The sequence below is a fragment of the Pogona vitticeps genome, chromosome 4, assembly GCF_051106095.1.
Source record: "Pogona vitticeps strain Pit_001003342236 chromosome 4, PviZW2.1, whole genome shotgun sequence".
In the NCBI taxonomy this organism is placed as follows: domain Eukaryota; kingdom Metazoa; phylum Chordata; class Lepidosauria; order Squamata; family Agamidae; genus Pogona; species Pogona vitticeps.
In genome coordinates, this window is record NC_135786.1 from 8,593,934 (window position 1) to 8,601,517 (window position 7,584).

The window sequence follows — 7,584 nt, forward strand, 5'->3', positions numbered from 1 at the left end:
TGTGTTTCTCATCAACCATTTAAAGCTGCAAGCCACTTTTTACTTGATTTATGGACCCCAAACAAGTCATTGTGGGACTGATATTTGAGTACGAGGGAAACGTGAAGCCTCACAGATGTTGTGGGACTCTAATTCCCAGAATTCCTGACCATTGGACATGCTGACTGGTGATAATGGAAGGTGAATTCCCATCACATCAGGCAGAGTTGAAGATCGGCTCTGCATCCTTGGGTTAAAGTAATCAGACTAGAAGCAAAGAGAAACAGCTTCATTTCTTCACCTAGCCATGAAAACAGGCCACTTTAGACTATTTTGGTCCATTTGCTATATCTTCACCATGGAGTAGGTAAGTTGTTTTTATATGCTTTACAAAGAGGCATTTAAAAACATTCTTCAATTGAGAGAATAGTTGTAGACCTACATTGGACTATTGTTATATGTTTTCTGTGGTTCCCCTCCCCCTTTGATTTGATATTTACATGCATATTTTGTGTTATGAAATCAGTATCACTAGAGAGTCATAGAGTTGAAAGAGACCACTGAGGCCATCCAGTCCAACCCTCTGCCATGCAGGAACATCCATCAAAGTATTCCCAACATATAGCCATCCATCTTCTCCTTAAAAACCACCAAAGGAGGAGACCCCACCACCCTTCGAGACAGCCTATTCCACTGCTGGACAGCTCTGACCGTCAGGAAGTTCTTTCTAATGTTCAGATGGAATCTCTTTTCCTGTAGTTTGAAACCATTGTTCCATGTCCTAGTCTCTGGAGTTCCTGGAAAACAAACCTGTATCCTCTTCAACATCTCTTTCTTTCAAATATTTAAACATGGCTAACATGTCCCCTCTCAACCTTCTTTTCGTAAGGCTAAACATTCCCAACTCCTCCTCGTAGGACATTGCTTCCAGACCTTTAACCATTTTAGTCGCTCTCCTCTCGACACGTTCCAGGTTGTCAACATCCTTTTTGAATTGAGGTGCCCAGAACTGGACAAAATGGTACTGTTTATTGTGATTTTCTGTTTTCTTTGTACACCACCCAGATTATTGGGTTGTCATTAAGTTGGTGGGATGGATGGATGGACTCTCTTCCACTTTATAGAAAACTTATTGATCAGTGCCCTCCAAAAGTTTGTATCATTAACAGCCTTTCTCAAATCTTGCAAACTTCAAGGCCATGGTTTCTATTCTTGAATCAATCCACCCTAGATTCAGACATTCTCCTTTTCTGCTATCCCCTACATTTTCTGGCATTATTGTCTTTTCCAGTGAGTCTTGTCTTCTTATGATAAATCCAAGGTAGCTTCACTTTAGTCATTTATGCTTCTAAAGAGCATTCAGGTTTCATTGGCTCTAGAGCCCAACTTTTGAATTATGATGCTGGAGGAGACCCTTGAGTCCCCTGGACTGCAAACAGAACAAACCTATCCATTCTGAAGGAAATCAACCCTGAGTGCTCAGATCCTGAGGCTCCAATACTTTGGCCATCTCATGAGAAGAGATGACTCCCCGGAAAGACCCTGATGTTGGGGTCCACAAAGAGGAGGACGACAGAGGACGAGATGGCTGGACAGTGTCACCAAAGCTACCAATATGAATTTCACCCAACTCCGGGAAGCAGTGGAAGACAGGAGGGCCTGGCGTGCTCTGGTCCATGGGGTCATGACTTAACAACTAAACAAAAAGTGCCCAACTGTCTTTTTGCCAGCCATATTATTCACAAAACCCTCCTACAATTTCACATTTTGAATTATTCTCATTTTTCCTGTTAATTTTCTTTCTCGTGTTGCATAACAATCAAGAATTTCATCGTATTTATGATCTTAGCCTTGGACTCCAGTGGCATATACTAACTGTGATCCAATGAATGGACAGAATCAGATGCAAAATAGTGACTGAGATTCATGGAATCGTGGAGTTGAAAGGGCCTATAAGGTCATTGAGTCCAACCCTCTGCTCAGTGCAGGAATACAATCAAAGCAGATCAGACAGATGGCTGTTTAACTTTCCCTTGAATGCCTCTAGTGGAAAATCGCTCACCACCTCCCAAGGTAATTGGTTTCATTGTCGTACTGCTCTAACAGGTAAGAGGTTTTTCCAGATATTCAGTCTAAATCTGGCTTCCTATAACTTAAGCCCATTATTACATGTCCTGCTGTCTGGAACGACTGAAAACAGATCCTGCCCCTCCTCTGTATGACTACCTTTCAAGTATTTGTCATGTTTCCCATCAGTTTTCTTTTCTCAAGGCGAAACTTGCCCAGTTCTTTCAGTCTTTCCTTGCAGGCCTTGGTTTCCCTGATCATCCTTGTTGTCCCCGTCTGAACCTGTTCTGGTTTCTCTGCATGCTTCTTAAAGTACTGGACACAGTACTCAAGATGAGAGTTAATCAGTACTGAATAGAGGGAAATGTCTGCGATTTGGAGCCTATACCTCTATTAATGCAGCCTAAAATGGCAATTGCCTTTTTTGCAGCTGCATCACGCTGTTCACTCATATTCAGCTTGTGATGTACAATTATTCCAAGATTCTCCTCACTCATAGTATTACTGAGCCAAGTATCCCCCATTTTGTAACAGGTTTAGAATTTTGCACTTATCACTGTTAAATTTCATTCTGTTTTTTTTTTTTTTTAGGTCAGTGCTCAAGCCTGTCAAGATCTTTTTGCATTTTGTTTCTCCATTTCAGTGTATTAATCTTCCATCCAATTTTGTATCCTCCAGTGTATATTCCCTGTACCCTCTCATATAAGTCATTAATAAAAATGTTATATGTGAAGATCCAGGACTGAGCCTTGTTGCCTTATTACTTCTCTTCCCCCCCCCCCCCCCATTTTGAGAAGGAGCCATTGATAAGCACTCCCTGAGTATGGTTCTCTAACCAATTGTGCATCCATCTGACACTTGTGCTATCCATCCCACACCTAGTTAGCGTGCTAATCAGAATATCACAGGGCACTTTGTCAAAGGCTTTGCTGAAGACAAGATATATTATGTCTACAGCATTTCCATCATCTACCAGGAATGTTACCCAATCAAAAATGAAATAAGATTCATCCGGCAGGATCTATTCTTCAAAAATCCATGCTGGCTTTTAGTTATCGCTGCATTGTTTTGAAAGTACGTACAGAGTGACTATTTCTTTTCTGTCTTTGGCTATGTACTTAGGAATGCTATGGAATGTTTTTTGTTGCTGTTCTTGCTTTTACAGTAGTTTCTCTTGATAACCTCAGTTCATTCTCAGCTTTTGCTTTCCTAATCCCTTCCTTCTAGGTACCAAGTGCTCAGAAGTGGTTTATCATATCCTTCTTCTATTTATTTATTTATTTATTTATTGATTGATTGATTGATTGATTGATTTGATTTGATTTGTATCCCACCCATCTGGTCTATGCGACCACTCTGAGAGCACCCAGGGAATTTGTAGCTTCCCCAAGGCTACATAGGCTGGCTTTTCTCTTGAAAGGCACAGTAAAGAAACATCTGACCAACAAAGCAGCCAGTTGCCTAAATCACTGAACTGTCCAACCAATGTACAGTATTTCCCAATTAAATAAGCAGAAGCATGTGCCTTCAAATGAAGCAATATTTGATCCAGCCTGAGCTCCCCAAAACACTAAACAGATTTCAAAACTCCCTGGTTCGAGATGTTGATACCTTAAAAGTAAAACAGTTGTCTGTGGGAAAGCAAATGCCTTTTGTCCAGCATCTTCAAACTTCAGGGCCTTGAGACTTTTCCAACACGAATATTTTATGAGTCATCTGTAGGAAGATAGCAAGCCTGCAACTCTTTGACTTGTCCCATTAGAAACTTTGAAATACCTGAAGCTCAAGCTTCACACCATTCTGAGCTTCCTGAAATTCACACATCACACTTTTACAGAACAGCGCATATTGTACAGTGCAGTGAGATCACTACAGGACGGAGAGTTTCTTGCAGCCCAAAGAAGTGTAACAAGATTTGTTGCATACTGACTGGTGGACATTGAGAACAATCACCTGTGGCCTTGGCTGAAGCACCATTAGCATCTCCCTTCGTTACTGAAACTCACTCCTGAGTTACGAACTGCTTTCATTTTCCAGTTGCAATTTATTTATTATTTATTTATTGAATTTATATCCCACGCCATCTGGCAACCAGGCAACTCTGGGCAGCTAACAACTACATCAGCAACAGTATTAAAACGCAATAAAAATAAATTAATACATAACCAAATAGGGTAAATTTTCACTGCTCATTAAAAACTGAGTCATGTCTGACAGGCAATAGGGCTTTGAGCTGTCAAACGGGGTTTGGTGCATCTATGCGTAACCCTCACCAAATCCTGTGTGGCATGTCACAGCATGGCTTGTCAGGCTGGTTCTTTGGGAAGCATCAGAACAATCTCTGGGCATTGAGTGTATTTCTGGACAAATTGTTCACTATCTGTAACAGGTGTTTTGAAATTGACCATTCAAAGGTTGGGTGCAGCACAAGAGATATGGGGTGTTGTGCAAAGCAGTCCAACACTGTTTATTCAAAAATATGTCATATGGGGTTCAGAGGCTTAATCCCAGTTATGTATGTGCAGTCCTAATTTGGTCCTTGCCATTAGCAGAACCAGATATTTTGGGCAGTATCATTTAAATTTACTACCTGATAAGTGTTCTTGAATTTTCTTCAGAGGTTTCCTGAATCTTTTGTTTTAGAGAACCTTTAAGGTTTGCTGTCGTGTCACATGTACCATTTTCTAACACTATGTAGGGTACCATGCATGTGTGGTTGTGGATGCATCAGAATCTATTTCTGGCTGCACTGATCCACAGTCTTTTCAGACTACTGTACTGCAATATTTGTATATACTGCTACCTTTGAAGATATTTTTTAAAAGTAGTACAACATATGGCAATGTTTTTAAGCTGGGACTGCATATTATCACCATATTGTATCATCACTGCATTTTATAGTCATACCATGGCTTTGAAATATCTCACAAGTAGAACTCACTTGGCAGTAGCATGCCCCCAGTTTTCTTTCATTAACTGAAGAATGACTTCAGTTTGCTCAGTTACTGCAATCACTTGCAGCACTTTAGAGACAAAAGAATTTAATTTAGAATAAGCTCTCATGGACTACAAGCTACTTCCTCTGGTGTGATTTCTCAGTTCATGCACTTGACACTGGTTTTAGCCTTTACAATCATGATTACATTTTATCAAGCTATAATGAGAAATTTTGTATTTTTAAATACAGTGTTTGAGGAACCCCCCTAAGGCACGGATGCCACTGAAATTTTTTTTTTCATTTCCCTGACCACCATTTGTCAATTTTCCTGACCACCATTCAAATATAACCACAAGTTAAAAAATGAATAGGCCATGTTGTATTAATGCAAGTCTTAATGAAATATTCCACTCTACAACTACACAAGTCTCAAATGCAAAAATATTTGTCAAAGTAACAGAATTAATATCAGCTTCTTTCAACATTAACTGCAGCAACATGTTTTGCAACTGCACCAAAAATTACACCAAGATACAAACTTCAAGTAAACTCTGAATGCTAACAAATGACACATTTTTGTTGTTTTAAAGGTACACTAAAAAGTGTATAAATGTTTTGTAAACATGTATAAACCATTGTAAAAATGGTTTCTCTGAAGCCACATTAACAAAACTTCTTTCAACTCCTTCCATCAGCTCTCACGAGTTTCTGCATAGCAAAATAATTCTTCTTTCTCATGCAGATAAAGCACCACCTGTAACAGACTGGAGAAGTACCACATAACCTATCCGATTTTCTCACACTATATTGAAGTGTACTCATCTATTGTTCTTTGACCATTATTTGAGCTGTGCAACACCTTGACATTTTGAAGCATTTAAATAAATGTATTTCCTGTAGATAATACTTTTTACTAAAACCCTACATACTCCTTATAATTCCTCAAATACTGTTTGCTGACTTCAGCATCAGATTTCAGGTTTGAGAGGTGCTGCACTGTCAATTTATGGCATCCTCACATAAATGAGGCTGTTCCAGTTGCACACCAGTGGGAAATACGGCCTCCACTGGACATTGCCGCCCGGACCGGGGACGGCGGCTGGGTGTCATTCTTTCAATGAGATTGTTCACGTGGATGCAGAGCTTCTTCATTCATTTGAGCCACCCTGAAAACTCAAGGAACGACCGGATCCAGAAAGGTCGGTGGAACATGGCAAGCTGTCTCTAGTCTCCCTCCCAGCTCGGGTTCGAATCCCAAAGTGGAGATTCCTGAGGACTTCCATCTCTCCTTTTTCCTGCCAAGGACAAGAGAAAGTGCAGTTCACGGTTGAGTATCGTGGCCTTCTTTGTGTTTCATCGCACATCTGTTCTACGGCCAAGGTGAGGTCACTCTCAGCAGCCTGAGTCTGAGGACCGGAACACCGCAGAGTGCTTTCAATTGACCTGTCAGTTAATGTCCATGCAGAGCCCAGGCTCTCCTTCTGTTCCTGTCATGCCTGTGTGGCGGTCGGACTTGCTGCGTTCGTCTGCAAAAGCCGAGACAACCACGGGCCTACAAGCATCACACGAAGGTTGGCCGATTTAGAAAGATAACGGAGTTGGTGTCCCAGAGTGGACTTCACCGGAGGAACGAGAAGTTCTCTCAGGTGCACACGTTTGCAGATGCTGTTCAGGAGAGCAACCTAGGGGAAATGAAGAACCCGAAGCAGGAACGTGGATCGTTTCTCCTTCGGGAGTCCTGCCTGATTGTTATTATTTTAAGAGTTATTGCCATTTATTTTTTTCTGTTTTTATTTCTGTTTTATGAGCTCTTACCCGGCCAGAGTAGTGCTGTGACACCAACGGGAGTGGGATACAAATTGAATAAACAAATGGGAACAACCCTGCCACCGTTCTGAACCTAAAAGAACATATGATGCCATTCTATAGGAAGGGGCACATGTTCGAGCCCAACCCCACCTGTTATTTTAAGCCAATTAAAAAAACCCTCATATTTTCGTTCTCATGACAAGCTCACAAACTGCACAGCCTACGCAGAAATTCACATTTCTGTGGCACACCTGTTGAACTTCTGTCTGAAACCCAATTGTGAAGAGACACAGGAACAACGCTAGAAAAAATAAAATGAGAAAGAAAAAGATTCATATACTGTATTCATGAATCTATTCCTGGAGTGTAAGGGTGAAAAATAAAGCAGCTGATCTTTCGTCCGTAAACCGTTTCCCTCATAAACACCTCCGCCTTCCCCTTTTTTTTCTTAGCTTTGTCCCTCCTTCTCATTGGCTGGGAATCTGCATTAAGACACGCCTTCTCCTCTCGTCTGTCAATCATCCTTCCCAAAAGAAAGCGAATTGGGCGGGAACTTAGAAAATGACGGACTGAAAAAAGCTGCCCCGCCCCCACCTTAACGGCTGCCATCGCTCCGGACCGCACTACGCATGCGCAGCGCCTAAACCCTCGCTTCCTCCTTCCCCCTTGCGCGGACGATAACTCCGTTCCTGTGTGTTGGGTTCCCCCCCTCCTTCCTCTCCCGGCATGCCCCGCGCCGCAGAGGCGTTGACGTCACCGCAGCCCCGGTCCTGGCCGCCATTGGAGTTGGA

The 7,584-nt window shown here is 41.7% G+C and overlaps 2 long non-coding RNA genes across 2 annotated transcripts; one reads left to right on the forward strand and one right to left on the reverse strand.

Annotated features, from left to right (window-relative positions):
- The first annotated feature begins 71 nt into the window (after positions 1-71).
- On the forward strand, positions 72-3,658 carry LOC144588707 (uncharacterized). The gene is made up of 2 exons (XR_013544384.1): positions 72-346; positions 2,638-3,658. It is a non-coding gene; the product is annotated as an uncharacterized LOC144588707 (long non-coding RNA).
- Positions 2,663-7,420, reverse strand: LOC144588706 (uncharacterized). The gene is made up of 2 exons (XR_013544383.1): positions 6,428-7,420; positions 2,663-6,279 (listed from the first exon to the last, which is right to left on the reverse strand). It is a non-coding gene; the product is annotated as an uncharacterized LOC144588706 (long non-coding RNA).
- Positions 7,421-7,584: the final 164 nt, after the last annotated feature.